The sequence below is a fragment of the Podarcis cretensis genome, assembly GCF_951804945.1.
Source record: "Podarcis cretensis genome assembly, chromosome: 5".
Lineage (NCBI taxonomy): Eukaryota > Metazoa > Chordata > Lepidosauria > Squamata > Lacertidae > Podarcis > Podarcis cretensis.
Window position 1 is genome coordinate 52998370 of NC_137174.1, and position 7815 is coordinate 53006184.

The 7815-nt window shown below is 39.0% G+C and overlaps 2 long non-coding RNA genes across 3 annotated transcripts; both read right to left on the reverse strand.

Annotated features, from left to right (window-relative positions):
* Positions 1 to 357: 357 nt before the first annotated feature.
* On the reverse strand, positions 358 to 2315 carry LOC307216031. The gene is made up of 3 exons (XR_013838892.1): positions 2135 to 2315; positions 1485 to 1548; positions 358 to 495 (listed from the first exon to the last, which is right to left on the reverse strand). It is a non-coding gene; the product is annotated as an uncharacterized lncRNA (long non-coding RNA).
* A 529-nt stretch (positions 2316 to 2844) lies between these two features.
* On the reverse strand, positions 2845 to 6645 carry LOC307216177. 2 transcript variants are annotated; one of them, XR_013838978.1, is made up of 3 exons: positions 6577 to 6645; positions 5624 to 5778; positions 2845 to 3129 (listed from the first exon to the last, which is right to left on the reverse strand). It is a non-coding gene; the product is annotated as an uncharacterized lncRNA (long non-coding RNA). The 2 variants fall into 2 exon arrangements; XR_013838979.1 differs by having other exon boundaries at positions 6417 to 6616.
* Between the last annotated feature and the right edge of the window lie 1170 nt (positions 6646 to 7815).

Genomic DNA, 7815 nt, shown 5'->3' on the forward strand with positions numbered 1-7815 from the left:
GAGTAGAAGTAGTGGCATTCACTGGACAATTTTCTATAATCATTACATCAGCTATGAGACTAAAGCTATTGCTTGCTAGATGATCAAATTCAGTACGATCAAACTCAGGAGGAAAATTAGAATCAGATTTTTCCATAGTATAATTGGATAAAGGTGATGGATGTAATTTCACTTATTTCATAAAATCAGATTCTCACATATAGCTGCACGTTATTGTAAGATCATGTTATTGTATGCCTACCATGTAATTATGTGCTGCTTTGTTCTCCTACCCATAAAACAAACCAGCTTTTCAGTGGCATACGAGGTATATCAAATAGAAGTGAATAGATTCAGTAGAGTACAAATATTTTATTTCCATGTTCTTATATAACAGATGTTTGTGCATTCCTGAGGGTTGATCATGGAGACTTGAATCTGCAGTGCAACTTGAGCATCAACAGAAAAGCTGTCTTGGTAAGGTCCTTTGATGCCCACAATCTGATATCCACTTACCTAGGAGTAAACAATGAGAAAGAAGCACTGGCAAGGAAATAAGTATGTGTAGATGAAATCTGCAGTTGACATAAAGTCGCTAACATACAGAAAAACAGCAAAGAGTAGGTGATACTCTCCCATGCTTATCCTGTTGCCCTGGTTACACAATATAAGCAGTTCGTGCAGAGATTTCCCTGTCTCTGTAACCCTTGGTTCCTTTTCACTACAGCAGTAGGGTAGTGTTAGGTAGAATCTACATACATATAAAAAATGCCGTGAAAATGCTTTTGAAAAATGCTTTGAAAAATACATTGAATTTGGCATAGCTCATTGTCGCCATCTAGTGTGACATTTGTATATTGCACATTACAACACATTTTAAATGTTTTATTTGCAGATGTGTAGCTTCATTCTTTGACTCTGGTGTACACCTTATGTGCAGTACTACACCAGCCCTCCTGCATTCCTAGCCCTCCTACTGAATTTGGAGGGTCTCCTGCTCATTCTACTGAGAGGAGTATTGGACTTCTGCCCTGTCAGCAAAACTGGTTCATGTTGTAATGCCAAGCAGCCTGCAACACTGCACAAGTCCCATTGCACCAATGTGTACATATTGGGGTCTAGAACAAACCACAGAGCCTGCCAATCCCGCTCCTTCTCTGGCCAGGGCCTTCTTCTAGTAAGCAATCTGTGGGCATGCTGCAGCAGTCACCAAATCACTAATATGGTTTTCAGTACACAATCTGAAAAATATATAACACTTTCTTCTGTAATAACAATCACTGAGGTCCCCCCCCCATTTCTGCTTCAGTTCAGTAGGGACAACCAGAAAGATACGTAATATTTAATTGCTTTTTAGAGAGGATACAGGAAACCAATAGCGATAAAGATCATTTTGAACTAGGTCAGACAGCTTGAGCTGCGGTACAATTACATGCCATTTTTGGAAAGAGATCTCTTTCTCATACTCTCCTGCTGTTAATGATTCTGGAAATATTACCACACACCTGCACACCAATTCTTCTTTCTCTTTATTCATTTGAAGTTTTCTGTGTTTTTTTCGAGTATGTACTGCATGAAGACAACATTACTTTTAGGCTGCTATTTCTAGAACTTCAGCCATTGGTTGTCAGATGTCATATGCTGTGGGGCAGAAGAGATCCCCTATCTAGATTTTCACTGTGTAAAGGGAGATAGAGAGTGCAGTCACAGTAACAGGCTCCACACGCACATGTCCAGTCTCCAAGCAACGCTTGAAATGTTTGCAGAGTGGCCTACCTGATCATGTGTTTCCTGTGAATAGACACTGGAACAATGCAGTGTGTTGATTCAGTCATTCCCATTCATATGTGTAAGTTGCTAACCAATGCACAGAAGGAGTGTGCAATCATTTCAGAGTAAGGTTACCAGACATCCCCATTTCCTGGGGACAGCCCCCAGATTTACAAATCAATCCCCATACAAAATCCATTGAAGTTGAAAAATTAAACTGAATGGGGTCCATTTTCCTTCATTACAAAACAAATCCCCAGAGAATGAATGGATGTGATGGAGACTCCCACTGACACCCATTTCTGTAGTTTGGGTGGGTGGCTAGCCTCTCCCTGGCGCCAGCTGAACTCATATGGCTGTTCCTGACAGTTTCCATTTTACTTACCCAGAACTGTCAAGACGTTACACCCTGCTGAGGCATTGTGGGGAGGGGAAGGGAATTGCAGTTTCCAGTGTGGAATTGCTGTTTTCTACGGCAGTTGCTCCATGTCCAGGAACATCCAGGAAGTCAGTCAAACAAGATGTAGTGATGGCCAACAACCTGGAGGCTTTAAAACAGGATTAGACAATTTATTTCTTTTTTGGGGGGAAATTATTAACAATTTCAACATAACAAATTATCCAAACAAACCATCTTCCTTGCCCCCCCCCATTTCCCACCTCCCACCTCCCCAACAAACCCTCCCTCCCTCCTATGACTTCCCTCAGCTCCTCTCTCTGATTTCTCTTCCAGTTAACTTCTGCATATTATAAAACTCTATACATCCTTATCTATCTTCTATGTTATCGCTCAATAAGTTTTTGTATGTTTATTCAAAACCTGCCAGGGAAGGATTAGACAAATTCATGAAGATCAAGGCTATCAATGACTACTTTACACAATGTCTATGCTCTTCATCCAGGGTCTTTTATTTTTTATTTATTGGTTTTATTTAAGCATTTACATTTTAAATTTACCAGTACACTTTCATATAAAATATTGCAATGTGGTATACAACCTAAAAGTACATTGTGAGACAGTCAAGATACAAAGGTGGATTTCCCTCATCGTTGTAACTTTGAAGCATGCTGTCTCCTCATACCTAGGGGTGGGGGTGGGGTGGGGAATGCAGCGTGAAATAAATCTATGAATACTCTATACACAATAATTCCCAGGATATTTGCTCACTCAAGCAGTCTTGAGATGCCATGTAGCTAATATTTGCGAAAACTGAATGAGTCAGAACAAGTCAGGATTATCCTGGTTTCAGAAAACATGTTTTCACAATAATACTCTAGATTAACAACTATATATTACCTGTTTCATTCTGAAAGTGGCAACTTGACAATATTGTTTACAATTGGGACCATTCTTTACCACCTCGGTTCAAGAATTGTGTTCTGTGGGAAATTATAGGGGATTATATAGCAAATAGATATGTGACCCAGTGCCTGTAGATTAATGGGAATTGCTGTTAGATGTGGGTGACACAGCCAAGTTACTTCCCAGAACACTTTTGCCAGACATCATTTTAGAAACCATGTGTCATCCTTTTCAACCTTCAGAGTACTTTTAGTTAAAATGTGTCAGAGAACAAGTGCAGTGTACATCTTTGATGTTTCCTGAGCAAAGTTTGACTTTCCAAGGCACAGACTCTTTCGGTTTTTTACATTTTGGTAGATGAGTTGTGACCATCTAGCCAATTTTGCAAAAGCGATGAATTCTTTTTCCAAAAGATGTTCTGCACTGTTTGCCTGCTTTGGGACAATGTCTTAATTAATACTCCAGAGGACTGTTAAGCCTTATGAAGATATGAGGCTTTCCGTGCCATGAAGAACTATGGTGCTCTCTGCAGCTGTTAGTCATGTAAAATTGCCTGCAGGTGATTTACCCTTGTACATCCAATCCAAATTTTAAAAGCGTTAATTGACATTCCCACGTGTACTGAAAAGATCTTTAAACACTAGGCTGGTGCAGTTAGGCTGCTTGTTGATAAAACGTTACGCAACTGTTTTCTTCAAGATGGGCTTCCGAAATTAGCCACTTGTCAATTTTATGTGCCTATATAATTTGTTCATAAAAATTTAGTAATTAAGTTTATATAATACCATAGCTACCTACTGGGTACAATACTTCCTACATTTGAAGCTGTTGAGCTTGTAAGATAAACAGCTTCCCTTCCCAGCTTCTTATCGTTGTAAAATGTGAGTGAGGGCTTCTCCAGATGGCCTGTTTCCTTTTCCTTTAAAAAATGATTTTATTTCATTTTGCAATATATAATATAAAATAACTGTTACAAGCATCATATAGCCTCTTTCTTGAGCATTCATTCTGATCTGCTTGCACAAAGCTTATACAGAGGTCAGACTATGTCTGGTATTTATTATGCATTTGTTCCGACTTTTTGCAGAGTGATAATACAACATGAGCAAGTGCACTGATTTGCTTAGGTAGTGCTTATGCCTCTTCCTATTAACCATTCATTTATTCTACACTTTTCAGTGCACTTTCCCCATCACTTTCCCAACTAGAAAAAAATTGGGTTGCTCATACTATGGCAACAGAACATTTCAATCCACTTTAATTGCATAAACCTAAATTTCTAGAATGCACTTGAATCGCTCCTTTAAAAAAACAAAACACAGTCTGGAAGTGACCAGAGACAGAACTCAGGTTTGGAGTTGAACTACAAGACTTCAGTGATATCTCTAATTTATATATTTTAATGTTTTGAGTTGCTTCTGATAAAGTTATATTAAGCTCATTAAGAGATTCTATCTGGTTAATAGAAGGATGCTTGTGTTCTCAGAAGTATGAAATAATGGATTATTGTGGTCAGGATAAATCATTAAAAACACTGTGATAGGGCAAGTTTGTCACAAACATGTACAATCCTATACATGTCTACTCAGAGGTAAGCTCCCCTGAGTGCAATGGGACTTTGTCCTATGTAAGTGGGTACAGAATTGCTACCTACAGTAAAGAGGCAATTTAAGACTAGACATTTGCATTTCTCTAGGGGACCAAAGTACCTTTTGATTAATAGCAGATGTGATTCTTTGGGCATCTTCTACAAATACAAGGTAAGTAGCCTAATTTTCCTTTTGCAAGTACTCTGTATGGAGAACATGTCTCGTTGAGCAGATATGGAGAATCTGGACACAATTATTTAAGAAAAGGGTGATATAACACATCGGCATATCAGAACAAAGAATTCTAGGAAGTAAGAATGTGTCTTCCATCCATACCGCTCTTAACATCTCTTACAATAATTTAAGTGTGGCCTTTGGTTTCTCCATTTCCTTTGACCAACAGTTAGAAGTAACTTACAGTGTTTGAGTGGTTTGTGTGTGTCATAATAGCATACCAATTTAATTTTTTGTGGACATTCCAGGTACAATCCTGTACTCACCACAGAGATAACAAAAGAAGCTTAAGATGCAGACAAGCCATCTCCATCACACTGGTGAATACCCTTCCTTCCCTCCAACCCACTGCCTTTAAGGACCATCTACAAGATTTCATTTTCTTAGAGTGTACCACTGAATTTCCATCTTAAATAGTGCATCCAGAGATAAGTATATTGACAAAATGAGATAATATAACCAGCAGAGCTGATTAGAGAAAGTGGTTTGTTTTTTAAAGACTTTAAAGATTCCAGCATCTTGCAACCTTTTGCTGACCTTTAGAGAAATAACACAAGTTTCAAAATATCAGAAGTGTCAGAAATTTGAGCGTTTCAAATCTTTCAGCATTCACCAGCATCCATTACTGACACTGTTGAAATTATAAGGCAGAGAGCTGATGTTTCCATTAAATGCAACATTATTTTTAAAATAAAGGTTTTGATTTTCTTAAACTTATTGGGATATAATAAAGAGATCCAAGACTTGCCTCCTATTACTTTTGTAGATTTTGAAGTGCCTGATAGAGTGGAAAAGACTCTGGATAAATACAGATTTCAGGGAACTAATTTAGTAAGATATTTCAACTCCAGGCTCTCTGCTACTCATACATATTGCCAGCCTCCTTATTGGTCCAAGAAAGTGCTGCGAACACATTGGGAATGTACATGGAAGTTTTGAATTCTATTGTGATTTATTGGGGGTGTGAGTTTCACCCCCTGTGAATTATTTTTCCTAGTGACACTCTTAAGACTAACCTTTTGAACTTGCCACTTCCTTTTCAAATTTACTCCACCATGTGACCCTCCAAACCCATCCTGCAGGTGAATATGTGAAAATCCTCATGCAGTATTGTAACCTCCCTGCTGCTACAAACTATAATCTGAGGACTGGAGAACTATTCCAATGAAACAGAACATGATATCCCTAATCTCTTCCTAAAACCACTCACAGGGAACCATCATTAGATCAATTTTGGACAATACACAGTTATTCAAATAAATAATAAATATAATAGTCATAGTTAGGGATGGTGAGGAATCTGGTTCACTTGATGTTTTGGAGCAAACCTACCCATTTCACCTCCCTCAGATCCATGTGTGATCAGATCGATCGTTTAAGCCAACAATCAACATGGATGGGTCCCTGCTATACTTATGGGGTGGTCTGAAGGCTGCTTTTCCCAATTTAAAAAACATTTGACTACAGCTTAAAGCAGCTCTTTAATGTCTGCACAGAAACAAAAGGTCTACATCAGGAGCAAGGAGCCAAATCAAATCAACCTTATATGACGGTTGAAGTGGGAATCAAAGGACATGGCAGGAGGGGAGGGGCCTACTCTGAAAACATGCCAAGCAGATGCACAGTCCAAGAGACCCTGGAAGGAAGTCCCTACCATTTCCCCCTAGAAGTGGGAAGAGACCAGCAGCGCCTCCTATTTACCAAGATGCTGCTGTAGAGATGGCAGATCTGGTCTCCAAGCAGTGTGACACAACTGTCACTGCTACCATGGCAGCAGCAGCAGCAGCAGCAGCAGCAGCAGCAGGTGATGCATTCCTTGGAATCTGGATGTGATGCCCCTGTGGATCCTGCTGCCCAAGGCAGTCAGCTCACCTTGCCTCATGTGGGAATGGGCGGCCCTGATGTTCTAGGTACTATTTCAAGCTCAGTCTTCGAGCATGGTGGGCTTCATCATTTGTTTGTTTCCAGCTTTTGGCTTGCACTCTGTTTCATTCTACAATGTTCATGTTGTATGGAAGCCTTGCCATTAAGTGCTTTATCATTCCAATAATTAGTGTTGGTTACAAAGAAAGGAAATGTCAACAGGTTTTTAGTAGTCTTCAGGAGATCGTATTTATTAGAACAATAATTCATTATATTTTTATTGTTTCAGAGAATATATGATGTCAGGGAAGCAAACCTGGAACAGACATTAATTATAAATATACTGGGTTTCCAGCGTATGATATGCCACTCACTTTGTTGTAATCAATGTTTACATAATTAAGCATGCAGCCTTCATAACCTCCATTGTAATAATCATAGAATTGTAGGCTTGGAAGGATCACTTGACAGCTACGCAGTAGACTCTGGTGTGGACAAGCCATTATGCGACAGTTAAACTATGCAATAAATAATAATATTTTAATATTTTAAATAATAAGTATCATTTCGGATTGCAATGGGAGGGTGGCAGCAGCCACTCACTGTGAAGAAACAGTGCTTGAATCAGAAAAAATATCACCTTTGACCTGAAAACATGGGGATAGAGGAGTGGAATTCCAACTCCACACCCACAGTCCACACCCACAGTCTACAAAACGTTGAATTTTGCTCACATAACTAAAGATGAAAAGATATAATTCGGGAAAGGCTCTTCAGACAAGCAGTAACTCATTCCTATATGTTTTTATTGTACAAAGCTAGTTACTACTACTACTACTACTACTATATTGTTACTCGCCAACCAGGCAGGTGCTATTATTTTCTTCTCAGTGACTGCACATATCCTCATTTATTGGTATTGTGCATTTGTGTGATCTAGATGCCTCAGGCTGGCTCTTGACCCCTGCTGCTCTATGACATGTGTATTTTAAATCAGAAAGATGAGAGTATCATTAAGGTTGGTTTTACTGTATTAACCTGTCTGCTGACCTTATTATTAAAATCCTGTCTGGCCAA